The sequence below is a fragment of the Jaculus jaculus genome, chromosome 3, assembly GCF_020740685.1.
Source record: "Jaculus jaculus isolate mJacJac1 chromosome 3, mJacJac1.mat.Y.cur, whole genome shotgun sequence".
Taxonomy (NCBI): Eukaryota; Metazoa; Chordata; class Mammalia; order Rodentia; family Dipodidae; genus Jaculus; species Jaculus jaculus.
Window position 1 is genome coordinate 50,911,098 of NC_059104.1, and position 22,909 is coordinate 50,934,006.

General features: G+C 39.1%; 1 non-coding gene across 1 annotated transcript; it reads left to right on the forward strand.

Annotated features, from left to right (window-relative positions):
- The first annotated feature begins 4,856 nt into the window (after positions 1-4,856).
- LOC123459655 lies at positions 4,857-4,963 on the forward strand. The gene has a single exon (XR_006636413.1). It is a non-coding gene; the product is annotated as a U6 spliceosomal RNA (small nuclear RNA).
- Positions 4,964-22,909: the final 17,946 nt, after the last annotated feature.

The following is a 22,909-nucleotide window of genomic DNA, read 5'->3' on the forward strand; positions in this document are numbered from 1 at the left end:
ATGCATGGAGTCACCATGTGCATCTGGCTGATCTGGGCACTGGGGAATTGAACCTGGGTCCTTAGACTTCACAGGCAAGTGCCTTAACTGCTAAGCTCTCTCTCCAACCCTAGGAAAAAATAAATTTTAGGTAAAGACTAGATGAACAAAACAGCAAGAAAGAAATCCATTATGACAAACTCAAGAAGTCTATAATATGAACAAAGAAAACCACAAACAAGAATCCAACCAACATAAAACAAGCAACAGTATCAAAGGAATTAGCACATCTTTCTCAGTAATAGTCTTAACTGTGAGTGGTCTGTTAACTGTGAGTGGTCTGAGCTCACCAATAAAGACACAGGCAAGCAGACTGGATTAAAAGCAAGATCCAGAGGCTTGGGAAATGACTTCATCAGTAAAGTTCTTGCCACACAAGCATGAGGACCTGAGTTCAGATTCCCAGCACCCACATAAAAGCCACATGTAGTACCATGCGTCTGTAATCCCAGTGTTATGGAGGCAGACCAGGAGGAGGCCTGGGCTTGATGGCTAGCTAGTCTAGTGAAATTGGTGAGATCTTCATGCAAAAAAAAAAAAAAAAAATACAGTGAAGAATGATTAAGGAAGACACCCAACATTGACCTCTGGCCTCCACGTGCACATATGCACACACACACACACACACCAAATACACATGCAAAAACAAAATAAACCAAAAGAAATGAGGTTTAATTATCCATTGTCCCAAAGAACAGTAGAAGTCAATTTTCCAAGTCAACCAAGGCTGAAAACTATTCTTATAGCTATTCCTGTAGATGATAAAGTAGATCTCCAACAAAAATTAGTCAGAAGAGATAAAGAAGACCATAGCATACTAACCAAGGGAAGAATTCATCAAGAAGATATGACAGTTGTAAATATATGTGCATCCAACACTGGGGTGCCCAGTTTCATAAAACAAACACTAAGGAGCATAAAAGGTCAAATATGTCCTGATACTATAGAGTAGGTGACTTCAAAGTCTTATTTTTATCTTTACATACATCATCCAAATTAAAATTCACTGAACATGCTCCATAGTTAAAGTGCACCATAAAAGGCCAGCATGGTGGTGCATGCCTTTAATCCCAGTACTTGGTAGGCAGAGGTAAGAGGATCATTGTGAGCTCAAGACCAGCCTGAGACTACATAGTGAATTCCAGGTCAGCCTGAGCTAGAGTGAGACCCTACCTCAAAAAACAAAACAAAAAATTGCACCATAAATGAAATGGTCTTCACAGATATTTATATAGTGTTCCGTCTAACAAATTTGCAAAACACATTCTGCTCAGCAGTCACTCGAGATTTGCTAAAATATATCACATTCTAGATCATAAAAAGCCTTAACAAACACAAAATAATTAAAATTGTTTATTGTATATATCAGATCACAGTTGAATAAAACTAGAACTCCAAAAGAAAACACAGAATATACTCAAATACTAGGAAAATTAACAATGTACTTCTGAATAGTACCCTATGCAGCTATTAAGTTCTTCATAAATATGATTTTTTAATACTTATTTTATTTGAGAGAGAGAAAGAGACAGATAGAGAGAGGAATGGGCATGCCAGGGCCGCTAGCCACTGCAAACGAACTCCAGATGCATGTGCCACCTTGTGCATCTGGCATATGTGGGTCCTGGGGAATTGAACCTGGATCCTTTGGCTTTTCAGGCAAGCACCGTAACCACTAAGCCATCTCTCCAGCCTCATTAAAAACAGTTTTCAATTAAACACTTAAAAAAAAACCCTCATTCTTTTTAACCAAATGGTAAATTATTTCAACATAAATTTGCTCTCAAGTAAAAATAACCATATAGCAATAAATCATCAATAAAAATACAAGTTGCTTGTAAATCTTTAAGTTTTAAGTAAAAAAAATCCACAATGTTCAATGGGTTTTGTCAAAATGCACACCAACATAAATGACACTCCAACAATACAGGACATTTATGGCATATTACCTTTGCCTTTCTCTGAAGACTAATAATATTGAGTGCTTTCCCACATGATTATTGGCCATCTATATTCTTCTTTAATGAAATATCTGTTTTTCATCTATTTTAAAATTTAGTGATTGGGCTGCAGAGATGGCTTAGCAGTTAAGGCACTTGCCTGTGAAGCCTAAGGACTCAGTTTGATTCCCCAGGACCCCTGTAAGCCAGATGCACAAGGTGGCACAAGCATCCGGAATTGGTTTGCAATAGCTAGAGGCCCTGGCACACCCATTCTCTCTCTCTCCTTTATTTTTCATGTAAATAAATAAAAATATTAAAATTTAGCAATCATTTAATTGTAATTTTATGGGAGTTCTTTATAAATTATGAGTGAGCACTTCATCAGATAAAACTGATGTGAACATATTTTCTGAAAATGCTTTTGCATTTATTTAATGTACTTTTGAGGCAGAGAAAATATTGATTTTATGATGTCTATTTTGTATGTTTTATGAGTGCTACTTTTTTTCTAAATACACTGCCACCTGCCTCTGGGACAACTTCTTATTTATTTACTTATTTTGTTATTTGCTCATTTATTTGAGAGAGAGAAAAAAATAAAGAAGCAGAGGAGAGAAAGGGCACACCAAGGTCTCAAGCCACTGCAAGCAAACTCCAGACATATGTGTCATCTTGTGCATCTGGCTTACATGTGTACTGACTGGGGAATCAAACCTGGGTCCTTAGGCTTCCCAGGCAAGTGCCTTAACTGCTAAGCCATTTCTCCAGCCCATGAGTAGTATTTTTGAGTCTGTCCATAAAAGAAAATCTTTGTTAATCCGAAGTCCATTTCATTTTCTTCTATAAATTACGTGGCTTGAGCCCTTTCATTTGAAACAACGATGGGCTGGGATTTTTCTTTATTGTTTGTTTTGGTTTTTTCAAGGTAGGTTCTTACTCTAGCCTTGGCTGACCTGGATCTTACTTTGTTTTCTGAGGCTAGCCTCAACCTCACAGCTATCCTCCTACATTTTGTGCTGAGATTAAAGGCATGCACTGTTTTTAATTGTGTATGTTAAGAGACAAAGGTCACAGTTTTTGAAATTTTTTCGGTACCATTTGGGTTTATTGTTGTTATTGTTCTTTCTGGACACAGGGCTCACCCTAGCACAAGCTGACCTGGAATTCACTCTGTAGTCTTGGGGTGGCCTCAAACTCATGGCAATCCTCTTACCTCTGCCTCCCAAGTGCTAGGATTGAAGGCATGCACCACCATATCCAACCCCCCATTTGGTTTTTTAAGTAATAGTTATGAGCTGGGTGTGGTGGTTTGTGACCTTTCACTATCTCCCCACGCCCTCTTCCTACTCATCTCTATCCTATTGGTTATATTTCTACGTTTACAGGTTTTAACCATTGTTGCAGCTACCATAATTGCTGGGAAAAACACCTGACCAGGAGCAGCTCATAGGGAAGGTCCATCAAGGCAGAAGCCTCTGGCTCATTTCTGTACATCCATAGCAGAGACAGAAAACCAACATCAGAAGCAGGAACAGTCAGAGCACATACTCTCACTTACCACATCCTTGGGGCTGGACTCAAGATCTGCCCCCAGTGACATACTTCTTCCTGCAGGATGCTGGCAACTTAAAAACAGGCTCAATCTTAATAAAAATACCTCAGGTTATGGGGGACATACATCCACATTCAAACCCCTAAACCCATGTTTGCCCCCCTTATGTCCATGCATACAGATATTTCAAGCTAGGATCTGCATATCAGAGAAATATGAGATTTTGCTCTTTCTAATTTGGGGCCACTTAATATAATTCTCTCCAGGTCCAATCATTTTCTTGCAAATGTTATAATTTCATTTTTCAATACTGCTGAATAGAATTTCACTGTGTATATGCTCCACATTTTTATTATCGATTCATCTGTCAATGAGCACTTAGGCTGATTCCATATCTTAGCTATTATAAATAGACTACCAATAAACATGGATATGCAAGTATCTCTGCAGCAGAGTATGGAGTCCTTGGGGTATATGCCCAATAATGGTATTGATGGGTCATGTAGAAGTTCTATTTCTAAAGTTTTAGATATCTCCATATTGATTTCCATAATCACTGTACTAGTTTGCACTCCCATCAGCAGTAAGAGTTCCTCATTTACCCACACTCTCACCAGAATTTATCAATTTTCTTGACAATATATAGCCAATAGCTAATTTTTATTTTTTAAAAATATTTTTAATTTTTTATTTGAGACAGAGATCGAAGTATGGGCACATCATCATATCCTGCCACTGCAAGTGAACTCCAAATGCATGTACCACTTTGTATATCTCTTGTTATTTGGGTACTAAAGGATCAAACATGGGCTGCCAGGCTTGGTAAGTAAGCACCTTTAGCCACTGAGCCATCTCTCCAGCCACCCCAATACATAATTCTTTATGGAATATTTAACTTAACATAAAATAACTCTAGGAGACTAGGGAGATGGTACAGTGGATAAAGGAACTTTCATGCAAAACCCAACATTCCAGGTTCACTTCCTCAGTATCCACATGAAGCCAGTTATACAAAGTGGTGCATACATCTAGCATTTGTTTAGAGTGACAAGAAGTCCTGGCATGCCCTTTCTCTCTTGCTCTGTATCCTCTTGCAAATAAATAAAGTATTTTAAAAAATAACTCTAGGAGGTAGTTACTGTTACTATATCTAAAGAATATAAGAAAGAAAAGAAAGGAGGAAAGTAAAGGAGATGAAAGGAGAAGAGAGGCAAAGAAAAGGAAAGAAGAAAAAGAACAAGAGAAGACAAGTTGGAGTTGCACTTTGAGCTCAAGTTCAGATAAAAGTTCCTTCTTTGAGGAAATTAAGATAAAATTTAAATGTGTTCACTTCAACAGCACATATACTAAAATTGGAATGATACAGAGAAGATTAGCATGGCCACTATGCAAGGATGACATGAAAATTCATGAAGTGTTCCACATTTTTTATTGTTTGATTTTATTATTTATTTGAGAGAGAAAGATGGAGAGAGAGATTGAGAGGGAGAATGGGCATGCCACGGCTTCCAGCCATTGCAAACAAACTCCAGATGCATGTGCCACCTTGTGCATCTGGCCTACATGAGTCCTGGAGAATTGAACCAAGATCCTTTGGCTTTGCAGGCAAGCACCTTAACCACTAAGCCATCTCTCCAGCCCCTTATTTTTATATAACATATCGTGTGTATTCTAGACAGATAGTCTGGGCCGTCTATTAATGGCGACCATTTACCCACTAAAAAGGGGAAGCAATAACCTTCATTTGACCAGCTTTATCCTAAATCCATTTCCATGATAATCAGGATGGGACTCAATTACATTTTTTATTTCAGTCACTTCTAACAAAAACTTGAAGAAATAAAGCTATCTGAAAACAAAACAAAAAAGATATAATTAAAGTGTGATTAAATGCTGTATTAGTTAGCATTCTCTAGAGGAACAAATTAATGGAATGAATTTGTATTATTAAAGGGCTTTATTTATTATCATATATATGAGCTAGACGGTCCAGTAATAGTTGTCTGCAGGCTTGAGCATCAAGGAACCTAGTAACTTCTCAGTCCACAAGCCTTGATGCCTCAGTAGTCCCAAGCAGGACTAGAGCATTGCTGGAGAGTTGACAGATAGAAGGCTGATGACACTTGTTCCAGTGTCCACAAAGGATCTATGAAGCAGGGTAGATGCATGCACTAGTAAGCAATAAGGGCAGTGAGGTGAAAAAGGCTGTTTTCTCTTGGACGTTTTTTGTATGTAGTCTACCACTGGAAGGGCTGCCCGCTCTGGAGGCAGGACTTCCTCCCTCAGTTAATCCTTCCTGGAAACACTCTCACAAGCCCACCTAAGAGGTGTGTCTCTTACTTGATTCCTAATGTGATAAAGTTGACACCAGAACTTAACTATCAGAAGTACCTAAATATCAAAGTTTCTATAGATTAGGCAGTACATATTTTATTTTGGTTAATAAAAAAATGTGGGGCTGGAGAGATAACTTAGTGGCTAAAGGCATTTGCCTGCAAAGCCTGAGAATCCAAGTTTGATTTCCCAGTACCCACATAAACCAAATAGACAAGGTGGTTGCAGGCCCTGGCGTGCCCATTGTCTCTCTTAAATATATAAAATATTTTTAAAAATGTGAGAAGGGAATTACATGTATTAATAGAAAATTTTCTCTTTTTTTCTTATTGGTATTTTTTTAATTTGTTTTATTTTTATTAGCATTTTCCATGATTATAAAAAAAAAATCCCATGGTAATTCCCTCCCCCCCACAATTTCCCCTTTGAAATTCCATTCTCTATCATATTATCTCCCCATCTCAATCATTGTACTTGCATATATACAATATCAACCTATTAAGTACCCTCCTCCCATCCTTTCTCTTCCCTTTATGTCTCCTTGTTAACTTACTGGCCTCTGCTACTAATATTTTCCTTCGCATGCAGAAGCCCAATCATCTGTAGCTAGGATCCACATATGAGAGAGAACATGTGGTGCTTGGCTTTCTGGGCCTGGGTTACCTCACTTAGTATAATCCTTTCCAGGTCCATCCATTTTTATGCAAATTTCATAACTTCATTTTTCTTTACTGCTGAATAGAACTCCATTGTATAAATGTGCCACATCTTCATTATCCACCCGTCAGTTGAGGGACATCTAGACTGGTTCCATTTCCCAGCTATTATAAATTGAGCAGCAATAAACATGGTTGAACATGTACTTCTAAGGAAATGAGATGAGTCCTTAGGATATATGCCTAGGAGTGCTATAGCTGGGTCATATGGTAGATCAATATTTAGCTGTTTTAGGAACCTCCACACTGATTTCCACAATGGCAGGACAAGATTGCATTCCCACCAGCAGTGTAGAAGGGTTCCTCTTTTTCCACCTCTCCACCAACATTTATGATCATTTGTTTTCATGATGGTGCCCAATCAGACAGGAGTGAGATGGAATCTCAATGTAGTTTTAATCTGCATTTCCCTGATGACTAGTGACATAGAACATTTTTTTAAAAATATTTTATTTATTTATTTGAGAGTGACAGACACAGAGAGAAAGACAGATAAGAGGGAGAGAGAGAATGGGCGCGCCAGGGCTTCCAGCCTCTGCAAACGAACTCCAGACGCGTGCGCCCCTTTGTGCATCTGGCTAACGTGGGACCTGGGGAACCGAGCCTCGAACTGGGGTCCTTAGGCTTCACAGGCGAGCGCTTAACCGCTAAGCCATCTCTCCAGCCCATAGAACATTTTTTATATGCTTATATACCATTCGTATTTCTTCCCTTGAGAATGCTCTATTTAGCTCCATAGTTCATTTTTTGATTGGCTCGTTTGATTCCTTAATAGTTAACTTTTTGAGTTCTTTGAATATCCTAGATATTAACCCTCTTTCAGATATATAGCTGGCGAAGATTTTTTCCCATTCTGTAGGTTGCCTCTTTGCTTTTTTCACTGTGTCCTTTGCAGTGCAAAATCTTTGTAATTTCATGAGGTCCCAGTGATTAATCTGTGGTTTTATTGCCTGAGCAATTGGGGTTGTATTCAGAAAGTCTTTGCCAAGACCAATATGTTGAAGGGTTTCCCCTAATTTTTCCTCTAGCAGTTTCACAGTTTCAGGTCTGATGTTAAGGTCTTTAATCCATTTGGACTTAATTCTTGTGCATGGTGAGAGAGAAGAATCTATTTTCATCCTTCTGCAGATATATATCCAGTTTTCAAAACACCATTTGCTGAAGAGGCTGTCTTTTCTCCAATGAGAATTTTTGGTATTTTTATCAAATATCAGGTGGTTATAGCTACTTGGGCTTATATCTGGGTCCTCTATTCTGTTCCACTGATCTACATGACTGTTTTTGTGCCAGTACCATGCTGTTTTTGTTACTATGGCTCTGTAGTATAGGTTAAAATCAGGTATGGTGATACCACCAGCCTTATTTTTGTTGCTCAGTATTATTTTAGATATTCGAGGTTTTTTGTGATTCCAAATGAATTTTTGGATTGTTTTTTCTATGTCCATGAAGAATGCTTTTGGAATTTTGATAGGGATTACATTAAATGTGTAGATTGCTTTTGGTAAGATTGCCATTTTCACAATATTGATTCTTCCAATCCAGGAACAAGGGATGTTTCTCCACTTTCTAGTGTCTTCTGCAGTTTCTCACTTGAGTGTTTTAAAGTTCTCATTGTAGAGATTCTTTACTTCCTTGGTTAGGTTTATTCCAAGGTGCTTTATTTTTTTGGATGCAATTGTGAATAAGAGTGATTCTCTGATTTCATCCTCTGTGTGTTTGTTGTTAGCATATATGAAGGCTACTGATTTCTGTGCATTTATTTTGTATCCTGCTACATGGCTGTAGGTTTTGATCAGCTCTAACACTTTGCTAGTAGAGTCTTTAGGGTCCTTTATGTATAGAATCATGTCATCTGCAAATAATGATAACTTGATCTCTTCCTTTCCAATTTGTATCCCTTTTATGTGTGTCTCTTCCCTTATTGCTATGGCTAAGACTTCCAAAACTATATTAAATAAAAGTGGGGACAGTGGACACCCTTGTCTTGTTCCTGACTTTAGTGGAAAAGCTTCCAGTTTTTCCCCATTTAGTAATATGTTGGCTGTAGGTTTGTCATAAGTAGCTTTTATTATATTGAGATATGTTCCTTCTATTCCCAGTCTCTGTAGGACTTTTATCATGAAGGGATGTTGGATTTTGTCAAATGCATGCTCTGTATCCAATGAGATGATCATGTGATTTTTGTCCTTCAACCCATTTATATAATGTATTACATTTATAGATTTGCATATATTGAACCATCCCTGCATCTCTGGGATAAAACCTACTTGGTCAGCGTGAATGATCTTTTTGATATACTCTTGTATTCTATTTGCCAATATTTTGTTGACAATTTTTGCATCTAAGTTCATGAGGGAGATTGGTCTATAATTTTCTTTTTTGGTTCTATCATTGCCTGGTTTTGGTATCAGGGTGATGCTGGCCACATAGAAGGAGTTTGGTAGAATTCCTTCTTTTCCTATTTCCTGGAAAAGCTTAAGAAGAAATGGTGTTAGCTCTTCCTTAAAAGTTTGGTAAAATTCAGCAGTGAATCCATCTGGGCCTGGGCTTTTTTTGGTTGGGCGATTATTGATAACTGTTCAGATCTCCATGGTTTTTTTTTTTTTTTTTTTCCGAGGTAGGGTCTCACTCTGGCTCAGGCTGAACTGGAATTCATTATGTAGTCTCAGGGTGGCCTCAAACTCATGGTAATACTCCTACCTCTGCCTCCCAAGTGCTGGGATTAAAGGTGTGCACCACCACGCCTGGAGACTCCATGTTTGTTATAGGTCTATTTAAGTGATTAATCTCATTTTGATTTAATTTAAGTAGGTCATATAAATCAAGGAAATCATCCATTTCTTTCATATTTTCATACTTTGTAGAGTATATGCTTTTATAATATATCCCTATGATTTTTGATTTCTCTGGAATCTGTTGTGATGTTACCTTTTTCATCTCTGATTTTATTAATTTGTGTCTCTTCTCTCTTTCTTTTGATCAGATTTGCTAAGGGTTTATCACTCTTGTTTATACTTTCAAAGAACCAACTCTTTGTTTCATTAATTCCTTGGATTTTTTTTTTGTTTCTATTTCATTAATTTCTGCTCTAATCTTTATTATTTCTTCCCGTCTACTGATTTTTGGTTTGCCTTGTTCTTCTTTTTCCAAGGCTTTAAGGTGAAGCATTAGGTCATTTACTTGCGAATTTCTAATTTCTTAATATAGGCACTTAAAGCTATAAATTTACCTCTTGGAACTGCCTTCATTGTGTCCCAGAGATTTTGATATGTTGTGTTATCATTATCGTTTGACTCTATAAATTTTTTTTAAAAATTAAAAAAAAATTTTTTTTATTCATTTATTTGAGAGTGACAGACAGAGAGAAAGACAGATAGAGGGAGAGAGAGAATGGGCGCGCCAGGGCTTCCAGCCTCTGCAAATGAACTCCAGACGCATGCGCCCACTTGTGTATCTGGCTAACGTGGGACCTGGGGAACCGAGCCTCGAACCGGGGTCCTTAGGCTTCACAGCCAAGTGCTTAACCGCTAAGCCATCTCTCCAGCCCTGACTCTATAAATTTTTTGATTTCTTTCTAGATTTCTTCATTGACCCATTCATCATTTAGTAGTGTATTGTTTAGTTTCCATGGTTTTGTGTATTCTCTATAGCCTTTCTTGCTATTGATTTGTAGTTTACTTCCATTGTGGTCAGATAGAATGCAAGGAATTATTTCAATTTTCCTCTGTTTGTTAAGATTTGCTTTGTGTCCTAATATATGGTCTATTTTAGAGAAAGTTCCACGTGCTGCTGAAAAGAATGTATATTCTGCAGCTTTTGGATGAAATGTCCTGTGTATATCTGTTAGGTCCATTCCTTCTATGACCTCATTTAGTCCAGTTGCCTCTCTGTTTATTTTTTCCTGGGATGACCTGTCAATTGATGAGAGTGGGGTGTTAAAGTCACCCACTACCACTGTGTTTGGTGTTATCTGTGACCTTAGTTCTAATAGTGTTTGTTTGATGAATTTGGGAGCCCCCATGTTAAGTGCATATATGTTTAGGATTGTAATGTCCTCCTGTTTGAGTGTGCCCTTAATTAATATAAAGTGACCTTCCTTATCTTTCTGGACTAACGTTGGACTAAAGTCTACCTTGTCAGATATTAGGATAGCAACCACTGCTTGTTTTCTAGGCCCATTTGCTTGAAACACCATCTTCCAACCTTTCACCCTAAGATAATGTCTATCCTTTGTAGAAAAGTGAGTTTCTTGGAGACAACAAATTGTAGGATCCTGCTCTTTAACCCAGTCTGCAAACCTATGTCTTTTTGTTGGGGCATTGAGGCCGTTGATATTAAGAGATATTTTTGAAAGGTGTGTATTTATGTTTGCCATTTTTTTGTGTGTAGTTCTGGTTCTACCTGTGCTTTCTTCTATTAACTAGTAATTGAGTATTGCTTGTTTTTTCTAGGTTCCTTATATGTATGTTTTTCCTTTTCTTCAGCATGGTGGATTCTATCAAGTATTTTCTGTAGAGCTGGTTTTGTCTTCAAATACTCCTTTAATCTGCTTTTGTCATGGAATGTCCTTATTTCTCCATCTATTTGAATGGATAACTTTGCAGGATAAAGTAACCTTGGTTGACATTTGTTATCTTTCAGAACTTGGAATATATCACTCCATGCCCTTCTGGCTTTAAAAGTTTGTGTTGAATAATCGGCTGTAATCCTGATGGGCTTGCTTTTATAGGTAACTTGATTTTTCTCTCTAACTGCTTTCAATATTTTTTCTTTGGTGTGTGTGTTTGGAAGTTTGATTATAATATGGCAAGCAGAGGTTCTTTCCAGGTTTTGTCTGGCTGGGGTTCTAAAGGCTTCCTGTATCTGCATTGGCACCTCTTTCCCAATTTGGGGGAAATTTTCTTCTATGATTTTGTTGAAGATGCCTACTATGCCTTTGGAGTGGATTTCTTCTCCTTCTACTATGCCCTGAATTCTTATATTGGATCTTTTCATAGTGTCCCGAATATCTTGAAATTCCCACTCATACTTTTCTATAAGCTTGTCTTTCTCTTTGTTGGACTGTTTTGGATCTGCCACCTGGTCATCTAGCTTAGATATTCTGTCCTCTCCCTCATCCATCCTACTGGTGAGATTTTCTACAGAGTTTTTTATTTCATTAACTGTGTTCTTCATTGCTAGTAATTCTGACTGGTTTTTCTTTATTATTTCTATTTCCTTATTTATGTCTTATATTGCCTTCTTTATTTCATTAAATTGGTGTCCTGCGTCTTCTTTGATTCCTTTGATTTGTTCTCTGACTTCTTTGAACATATTTACAATCATTCTTTTGAAATCTTTCTCAGGAATTTCCTCTAACTCCTTCTCACTGGAGGTCATTTCTGATGCATTAATACTTTTAGGTGGATTTATATCGTCTTGCTTTTTAGTGTTTCTTGTGTTATAATGTATATATATTTTTGCACCTTGGATTAAGTTAATGCTAGGATTTTCTAGCTGGCTGGGTATTCTTAGCTGTATCAATTGATTTGATGTTATATATTTTAGGGTAGGAGCTTAAGGTGTTAGGTGTAGCTCTTAAGACTCTCAGAGTATCTACAAAAGTGCTCCTAGGGGTTGAGTTTCCCTGCTATGGGAGTATTCAAGTATGCTGAGTGGAATAAAATACAGGTAGATTCTAAAATTGCACTAAACGCTGTACACATTCAATCAAAAACAGCCCCAAGTATGTATGCAAGAGTAGTTATTACAACAACCAGATTCTGTATCAACAAAGAGGTTAAGATTTCTGGTGTGTTGTGGGATCCAAGACAGCTTGTGACCAAGTGAGATCCTTCCCTGGTGCAATCCCAGTTACCTTGGATGATTTTGTCTCAGTCAAGTTGATGCCTGGGTCGTCGGGCTGCTGTTCTGATTTCTGGAGCTGGCCACTGGCTTTTCCTGTGGGACAAACTGAGCCTGGCAACTGTGGCCCTGCAGATCAGCACACCGACTGCTGGAACTGCTGCTACTAAAGCTGCCTCTGCTGGGTCTGTCTCCGCTGCTGCTGAAGCACCTGCTGCTGGGTCCACTGCTGCTGCTGCCTTGGCTGCTGCTGCTGTAGCTGCCACTGCTGGAGCCACCGCTCTGCTGGGTCTGCTTTTGTTGGGTCTGTCACTGCTGCCACTACTGCATCTGCTGTTGCTGGGGCCGCTGTTACCGGTGCCAGAGCCACTGATGTTGCTGCCGGATTCTGCTCCTGTTTGGGTCCCGCTGTTAGCTCAGGTTGGCGTGGCCGGGTCCTGGAACCACTGCTCTGTTTCCTGGAGCTGGGCTCAGGCTGTGGGGAGGGGAGGGAGCCACAGCTACTCTGGTTCTCTCGCTGTTCCGCGTCTCCTTCTACCTTGTGGTCTGCTCCTTCGTGACTCACTGCTGCTCTCCCTTTACGTTTCTTGAGTTGCTGAGAGCACCAGTGTGAGTGGAAGCTCCCACAGCTGGCTTTTCCTGTGGCTAGAGCCGAGCCTGGCCACTTTCTGGTGCGCTGCCACCGCCGTGGTTGGCAGAGCTGCCGGGGCCGCTTTTGCCAACCTGTGCAGGCTCTGGATGCCCTGGATCTCTTCTACTTCCCCACTGCCACTTCAATTTCCTATACACTTCACTTTTTAGCAAAAGTAGTATTTTGCTAAGTTTTTTTGGTTTTTTTCCCCCCTATGTTTCTTTGGCATGGTACCTATGCTGCCATCTTACCTGGAAGTCCCTGAAATTTTTCTTTTTTTAAAACAAAATTATTTTTGAGACAGTGCCTTACTCTACAGGTCTGTTTGACCTGGAACACCAGTATATAGCTTAGGTGGACCTTGAATTTAAAGAAATCCTCCTGTCCTAGCCTCCTAAGAGCAGGGATTCAGGCATGAGCTACCACTTCTGACAATATTCATGATCTCTAATGGCTATCTAACTGGCATGTGGACTATGTTTAAAAGCATGCATGGGAGCTGGAGAGATGGCTTAGCAGTTCAGCGCTTGCCTGTGAAGCCTAAGGACCCTAGTTCGAGGCTCAGTTCCCCAGGTCCCACGTTAGCCAGATGCACAAGGGGGCGCACGTGTCTGGAGTTCGTTTGCAGAGGCTGGAAGCCCTGGCGCACCCATTCTCTCTCTCTCTCCCTCTATCTGTCTTTCTCTCTGTGTCTGTCACTCTCAAATAATAACAATAAAAAAAAGCATGCATGGATTAACTCTAATGATTCTGGAGAGAGGCTGCCAAATAAAGTAATTTCAGGAAGAAAAGCAAAAATTATTATAGAGAAAACAAGTGATTTGTTGTTTCTTAAAGAAGATGAGTGTCTAGTAAACCAAGGGAGTTAGAGACATGTTCTCCACTGTGGACACTTCTGAATATTCCTTTTTTTCTTTTTTTAATCATGTATATATTTATAAAAGTAGGTTATTTTGAAACTTAAATGCCTACAACTTGAAAAGTGCATTTGTACCTCTAGTCATATTGAGAGAGATTTATCCACAAATTCCAAGGTTGTTATAACAAGATGAAATAACAGAGATAATTATATCAATAAGAAAATAAGTAAACACTTAACAACCATGAAGTAAAAGTTATTATTAAAATTTAGTTGTGGGCTGGAGAGATGGCTTAGTGGTTAGGCACTTGCCTGTGACGCCTAAGGACACTGGTTCGAGGCTTGATTCCCCAGGACCCATGCTAGCCAGATGCACAAGGGGGCACACATGCCTGGAGTTCGTTTGCAGTGGCTGGAAGCCCTGGCGCACCCACTCTCTCTCTATCTGCCTCTCTCTCTCTCTCTCTCTCTCTCTCTTTCTCTCTCTCTCTCTGTCACTCTCAAATAAATAAAAATGAACAAAAAAATTAAAAAAAATTTAGTTGTAATAAATATCTGTTGACCTTGGCTGAGGTATAAATCAAGGTCTGTGTTCCAAGTGAGTCGATCCACGACAGCAAGGCTAAACAGGGAGCAAGAGCAGTCAGACAAGAGCAAGGCGGTCTGCGAAGAGATCATGAAGGCTCAGAGGCAATGCTGATGCTTCTGAGAAAGAGGATGGAAAAGTATCTTGATCCAGTGGAGTGCACACTGGAGCGAACCTGCCAGTACGGAGGTCAGCTCCTACCCTGCCACATGCATCTCCACCTGCACCCGTGGTGGAGAACAACTATTAGGACCTTCTCAGGCAATATTAAATTAGCTTTTTCATCCCTCAGCTGCAGTTATTCATCTACAGGAGACAAGTGAACTTTCCCCATTCAGACCCCATGATAAGAATAATGAACCCCATCATAGTATCAGTAGATTACTCTTTATAGCACCCATCTGTGGAGTCAGAAGCTTTTTTTGTTTTGTTTTGTTTTGGTTTTGTTTTTTTGTTTTTCAAGGTAGGGTCTTTGTGATAGTTAAGGTGTTGTCAACTTGATCTGTTTAGTAATCCACAGGCTGCTTCTAGGAAGGATCAACTAAAGGAGGAGGTCTTTCTCCCAGGGTGAGCCCTTCCCCCAGAGTGGGCGGTCCCGCTCAGAGAGGGACTTGATATAAGGAAGCTCTGGGTAGAAGAGTTCCCTTTTTTTCCTTCCTTCCTTCCACTTGGCTGCCAGAGCTGCTCCCTACCTTCTAGCGTGGATTGAAGACCAGTACGGACTAAAGACCAACATCAACTGAAGACCCACGTGGATCGAAACCCAGCGGCTCCTCAGGAAGCCTCCAGGCTTTCCGGCTCCTCAGGAGGCCTCCAGGTTTTCCGGCACCATCTGCAGTGCCGGTCGGGACTGCTGAGGCATCTGGCCACGTGGACTGAGCAGCTACCAGGTTCGGTGATTCTCAGGCCTGCAACTGCTATTGGACTACTGTAAGCTAATCCAATAAATTCCCTTTATAAAATAATTCATTCTAGTAATTCTGTTCCTCTAGAGAACCCTGACTAATACAGTCTTACTTTAGCCCAGGCTGAGCTGGAATTCACTCTATAGTCTCAGGGTGGCCTCGAACTCATGGTGATCCTCCTACCTCTGCCTCCCAAGTGCTGAGATTAAAGGCATGCACTACCATGCCCGGCAGAAGCTTTTTTTTCTTTTTCTTTTAAGGCAGACTGGTAATATGCCTACATTATAACAAAGTTGGTGAGCGGCACATGACATGCAAGGGCATGGATGCCCATCAGAATTGTTTTTCCATCACATGGCTTTATATAATAAAGTAATCTTGAAAGTTTCTTTAATATAAATTGTATATCCTGCTCATCCCTATCCTTTACCAACTGCCATTAGGTTCTCTGGTCCATCTAGACTGTGAAATGTTTGTAACATCCTAGTCATTTTTAAAAACATGTTTCCTCCTTTTAAAAAATATGTTATTTACTTATTTGAGATCAAGAAGGAGGCAGGTAAAGAAAGAGAGAGAGGATGGATACGCCAGGGCCTGTAGCCACTGTTAACAAACTCCAGACACATGTGCCACCTTGTGCATCTGGCTTTATGTGGGTACTGGGTAACTGAACCCAGGTTGTAAGGTTTTGCAGGCAGTCCGTGCGCCATCACTCCAGCTCCTGTCACAACCTATTCTTAGTATTGCTCTTCTTTATCATGAGCTTGTGAACATAAACAGCAACTTCCACACACTGTGCTCCTCTTAGAGCAATCTACTTAAATACAATTTCTCTTAAAACCTAAAACTGGGGGCTGGAGAGATGGCTTAGTGGTTTAAGCATTTGCCTGCAAAAGGACTCAGGTTCAACTCCCCACGACCCACATTAGCCAGATGCACAAGGAGGTGCCCACATCTGGAGTTCCATTGCAGTGGCTGGAGGCCCTGGAATGCCTATTCTTTCTCTCTCTCTCTCTTTTTCTCTCTCTCTCCCTATTTAATAAGAAAAAAAAAACTAAAAAAAGGAAAGAGGGCTATGTGCTCAATAGAATAACCACTGGTAAAACAAAATGATTTTAAGGTATAAAGAGTTAAATTTTATATGGTACACACCTTTAATCCCAGCACTGAGGAGAAAGAGGTAGGTGGATCATTGTGAGTTCAAGGCTATCCTGAGACTACACAGTGAATTCCAGTTCAGCCTGAGCTAGAGTGAGGCCCTACCTCCGAAAACCAAAAAAAAAGAAAAAAAAAAAGAGTTAAATTATATAAAGATTAATGTAATCATTTTTGTTTTACTTTCTTTCCTTTTAGCCCAAATTTGGCTAACTTCTGACACAAATTGGAAAGTTAGTGGTCTTAATTCATTTAAGGTGGATTAAATATGTTATAATTGAATACATCTAACTACACTTGAAGAGCTAATTCAGAGAAATACTAGCACATGATATAGAACTGTTAGCTTAGCTTGGACTTACTGTGCTCAAAGTAATCACCTATTATCCTCATCTGACAATTCTCTTCACTTAGTTGAACACCTGGTTTATAATATATTAGAGGATGAGACCTGAAAGCAAGAATTAGATAAGCTTATGAGATGATCAGTAAATCAAATTAACTCTAGATTAAAGATAATAGGAGAAAATCTATTTTTATGAAGAGTTGATGAATCAAGAATGTTAAAATACTTGATACCTTTTGTTGTTGTCACTTATGGCGTATGTACTCTAGAGCATGGCTTGTATGAGGCCTTGACCATGGATCTATGGAGTTATTACCCAAATTTTTGCTCATCTTCACTTGCTATAGAACTGGAGAAAGGCTTGCATCATCCCTTTATGTGTGGGGCAAGTGCCTTAACCACTAGACTATCTCTCCAGCCCAAAGTGAGCCTCTCAAACCTTCCCAGAAGCTGCTGACAAAACTGAGAAGTAAACTAAGGGCTAGGCTTCCGCTGTGCTACCACTCTGAAACTGTCATTGTCACGATCCCTAGTACTTCAACTTGCTGAGACTGGAGAGGTGGTTCAGTGATTGTAGGTGCTTGTTTGCAAAGCCTATGGTTTGGGTTTGATTCCCCATTGTTCATGTGGAGCCAGATACACAAAATGGCACAAACCTACCTAAAGACTCTTTCTACCCATTGATCTTAACATAAATTATCTGCTTCCCCCTTCACTTTTACCTGCTGTATAAATGACACTGCTGTCTCCTGAGATGGAAGCATCACAAATTTTAGCATTATCCCTGATTCCTCTCATTCCCTCGGCTTCCAGATTAACAAATGTTGTAAATCTACCTCCAAAATTTCCTCTAAGTTCACTCATTTCTCCCTATCTCTATCACAGTCCACCTACTCCAAGACCATATACATTCATAGACAAGGCATATGTACTTTGTAAATATATACTTTTTTAAATGTAGGGGCATGTACCTTCAATGGGGTTGACTTCCGGCCAAGCATACAAAATGGCTGAAGCTTATTAATGATTCAGCACCATTCATGTAGATGAGATCAATGCATGGAATGTGCCTGTGTGCGCACTCCCGATATAACTACCTTCTAATAGTAAGTCACAAGAGGGTGTGGAAAAGGCCCTGTGATCTTTCTCATGCCATCTCCTCCTAGAAGAAACTGTGTACCTGTGTTTACTATAGAAAGTTAAGGTATGAAGCTCATCTTGTGATTCTATCTGGAACTTTATTAGGTTTATTAATATGTATTACATACATATTATATATGTTAGAATATGTATTTAATTTTTTGTTCATTTTTTATTTAACTATTTATTTATTTGAGAGTGACAGAGAGAGAGAGAGAGAGAGAGAGAGAAAGAAACAGAGAGAGAGATTGAGAACAGGCACGCCAGGGCTTTCAGCCACTGCAAACGAACTCCAGATGCGTGCGCCCCCTTGTGCATCTGGCTAACGTGGGTCCTGGGAAACCGAGCCTCGAACCAGGGTCCTTAGGCTTCACAGGCAAGCGCTTAACTGCTAAGCCATCTCTCCAGCCCAGAATATGTATTTATTAAGATACATGTTAAGATATTATTAACATGGCATTGTTCAATAGGTACTGAGAGTCTCCTAGAGAGTTTATTTTAGAAATTTGAAGCTGGGCGTGGTGGTGCACGCCTTTAATCCCAGCACTCGGGAGGTAGAGGTAGGAGGATCGCCATGAGTTCAAGGCCACCCTGAGACTACAGAGTTAATTCCAGGTCAGCCTGGACCAGAGTGAGACCCTAACTCGAAAAACAAAACAAAACAAAACAAAACAAAACAAAAAAAAAATTTGAGTTTAAGTGTAGTCCCTTTAAAGGTAATGAGACTGAGCTGGATGTGGTGGTGCATGCCTTTAATCGCAGCACTTGGGAGGCAGAGGTATGAGGATTACTGAGAGTTTGAGGCCACCTGAGGCTACATAGTGAATTCCAGGTCAGCCTGAGCTAGAGTAAGACCCTACCTCAGAAAACCAAAAAAAAAAAAAAAAAAAAAAAAAAAAATTAATGAGGCTGGAACCCCACAGGTTAAATGACTATTCAGTTGAAATCTCATGTAGATGGAAAAATACAAACTATATAATTCTACTCTATTTAAAATTCCAATTAAGAATGAAATGAAAAGCTAATGTTTACTTTCACCTTGTCAAAAATAACACTTATATCTGCTGCCCATTCTAAGATTGTTTTGATGTACCTGAAGGTGGGATAATGGGCTAACAGCAAAGAAGTGTGGTCAGGATGACAGTGCCCCAATGTGCTCATTCCTACCCTGTCACTCTTACATTCTTTCTTCCCCCTCTTCCTCACTGTTCCCTGAGCCTTGAGGGCAGTTATAGTTATGATGTTTAGTGTTGAGCTCTCAACAGCCTCTTAGTTTCTGCGTTGATGAGTTTCGAGTCTCTCAGTGTCTGATACCACCTCCATTAAGAAGCTTTGCTGGAAAACTGTGAGAGCAACACTCAGATTCACTCTTCCACTTCCTCTGCAGTGTTCCCTGAGCACGGAAGGTGTGATAGAGATAACTCATCCAGCATTAAGCCCTGGGATTTCTCTTCTTCTTGTCATTTTGATGAGTCTTGGGTCTTCCTGGTATTTGCCTCCATATATAAATAGAAGGTTCTCTGGAACAGAGGCCTGTGCTGGGTGGGCCTGGTCCTTCTAGCTCCCAGGCACCTCCATGTATCTACCTCTCTCATTTTGATGTAAGGTCTATAAGCCAGGCTGATCTTAAACTTGCAAGCTCTCTGTTTTGTCCTCTCAAATGTTGGGATTACTTGTGTATCTCTGTGACTTACCTTTCTTTTCTTTTTCCTACATTTTGTTCCCATTTCTATGTCTCTCCTCTCATTGTCTCTGATGTGACATTAAATATCATTGTACTTCTTTGACTCAATAAACAATAGATTGGGACTATACCAAGATAGTGTTAAATCCTAGAGCTGGTCTTTGAGAAATAGCTATTGCAAGTTATAACAATCTTGATCTATTTTAAGTTAAAAAAAAAAAAAAACTATAGGAATTCAATCACTAAGGCAGGAAGACGGCTGTACTGTAGCTTATTGTTATTTTCAATCTGGAAATGTACTAACAAACATTCTTTGTAGTTTGTACAGTTTTTGTTTATTATACATCATTTTCCCCTTCAGCCAGATTTGTGGCTGATAAAAATAACCAAATATTTGCTTATAAATTGTTTTAATGAAAATCTGTAGCCTACTGCAGTAAGATTCATGATCATGATAACTTTGAAAGCATTTGTTTGCACTTGGAGTATAAGGGAGTAATTTAAATTTAAAATTTTTGCATAAATTATTTATATGTTGAGTCAAAGATGCAATGCGATTACTACAACATTTTTTTAGAAGCAAGGCAGTTTAAAATTTATAAATACCTCTTTACATTTTGGCAGCACTAGATATAGTTTTCTAGAAAGCTGTATTTTTTGTTGTTTGAAGATATGTTAGCTGTTTTCACTCTCTCAAACAGATGGAACCATAGCATTGTGAACATTGTTATTAAAACAGCAAATGAAGCTATGAAAAGAGGTGTCACATTTCCAAGTATTCATCTTGCAAATTAAATCCTATAACTTAGCAGGTGGTTTAAGTTCTCTTTAGAAAATTTAAAATCAGCTTACTTCATTTCTCTGGTTTAACAGAGACACAGGTTCACTGCTGCACTCACAGAGTCTGCTTGCTTGTTTCTGAGGATTGACAGTTGGGAAAGTATTTGCTAACTTTTGCTCAAAATGGCTTGTGATTGCCACATTCAGATGGCTGAATCTTCAATTTCCTTCACTGGTAATTTCTACCACTTGTCTCTGGAGTCTGTTTTTAAGGGCTTGATGAATCCAACAACTAAAACCCATGTTCAGTATGGTTCCTGACCATTTCAATACCCTACATCAATCATTCAGCGTACTGGGACTTTGCCATCCAATAAAGCAAACTTCAATATATAGTCTGCTTCTAGGTTAGAGAATGATAGTAAAATATGGTCATCTCCTGATAGCTCTATATCCCCGGAAGATACCAAAATCCATGGATGTTCAAAGTCCCTCATATAAAATGGCATATTTGCACTTAACCAAGGCACATCCTCCCATTAGTAAATTGTCTTCTTTTAATATTTTTATTTTTTATTTATTTATATATTTGACAAAGAGATAGAGAGAAAGATAGAGAGAATGGGTGCTCCAGGGCCTCCAGCCACTGAAAATGAACTCCAGACACATGTGCCACCTTGTGCTTACATGGGTCCTGGGGAATTGAACCTGGGTCCTTTGGCTTTGCAGGCAAGCACCTTAATCACTAAGCCATCTCTCTAGCCCCTCCCCTAAATTATCTTTATATTACTCATAATACTGCATACAATGAATATATTGAATAAGTATTTGTAATGCTAGATTGTTTAAAGAGTAATAAGAGCTGTACAACTCTATAAATGTGAAAAAATACTGAATTGTAATTGTACAATTAAAGACAGTATATTCTACAATATATAAATTATAGCTCAATAAAGCTAATTTTTATTAGGCTGGCTATTTTGTTTATCTGGTGCTGGGAATTGAAGACAGGGCCTCTCACACATGTTACATGAGGGCTCTATCACTCAGTTTCAGCCCTAATCCAAGTGACACCCATGACTTCTGTTCACTTTCATTGGTCAGGAAAATCACATAGCTATAAGTCACTCCAATGGGATAGGCAATGTAATAATGCTAGGTACCCAGAAGGAAAGTGGAAATATTTCATGTACAGTAGTAGTTACTGCTATGGGCTCATGGTGTTAGCTGCACAAATGGGTACAAGTATCAGGTGAAGCTAATTGTTAAACTATATCTACCTGGGTACCATTATAGTAAGAATAGACATAAACAGTTCTGTACATTGCAGGCAGAAAAATATTGTGATCATTAAATCAGAGTCCAAGAGTCCCGAACTGTCAGTAAGCCTTCTTGCATCCAGCTGAGAGTTTTCAACACAAGGATGTTCAAGGAGCAGAAAAATTCTGATTAATAAGTCATTTAGCAACACAATGGAATTCTAATATTAAAATTCTTTACCCAACAGATGCTGTACATATTTCTAGAAAAATCCTGACAGCTTTTTTTTTTTTTTTTTTTTTTTTTTTAACCAGCTTCTGGATTTCTCTCTTTTCTGCTCTGTATCTGATGCCTACATGGGAGGGTTCAACTTTCAGTGCTCTCTCCTGTGCTCTCTTCTTCAACCTCAGCCTCTATCTCTAATGTCCCCAGACCAGAGTTGGGAGTTTTCAACAGGGCTCATCCTTGCTGAGTTTTACTGCTGGTGCTAAATGGTTTCTAAGATGATGCTCAATGATCATTGCCTGCTCAGTTAACTGTGAGCCTCTCTACCTACTCACTTGCAAATCTAACCCTCCCTTCTTAAGAGAGATTTACCTATCCATGCGTAGGTGGAATCCCCTCTCTTTAACAGAGCGATCTTCACAGCATAGTGAAAAACAATGAGGTATTACTTCTCAGATTAGATTATATAAAGGCTCTAGTTTCTAACTTATATTCCCTCTGATAGCTATGTGCTATGGTATTATTGGAAGCCCTATGAAGAAGTCCATCTTACAAAGACCCTTAGGCCAACAAATTCAACTGAGATAGGCTCATATTCCGTATCTAATACAAACTGAGACAAATTTTATAGATTTGTATTGTGTCCCAGAGATTTTGGTATGTTGTGTTCTCATTATCATTTGACTCTATAAATTTTTTGATTTCCTTCGTGATTTCTTCGTTGACCCATTCATCATTTAGTAATGTATTGTTTAGTTTCCATGATTTTGTGTATGCTCTATAGCCTTTCTTGCTACTGATTTGTAGTTTGATTCCATTGTGGTCAGATAGAATGCAAGGAATTATTTCAATTTTCCTGAATGTGTTAATATTTGCTTTGTGTCCTATATATGGTCTATTGTAGAGAATG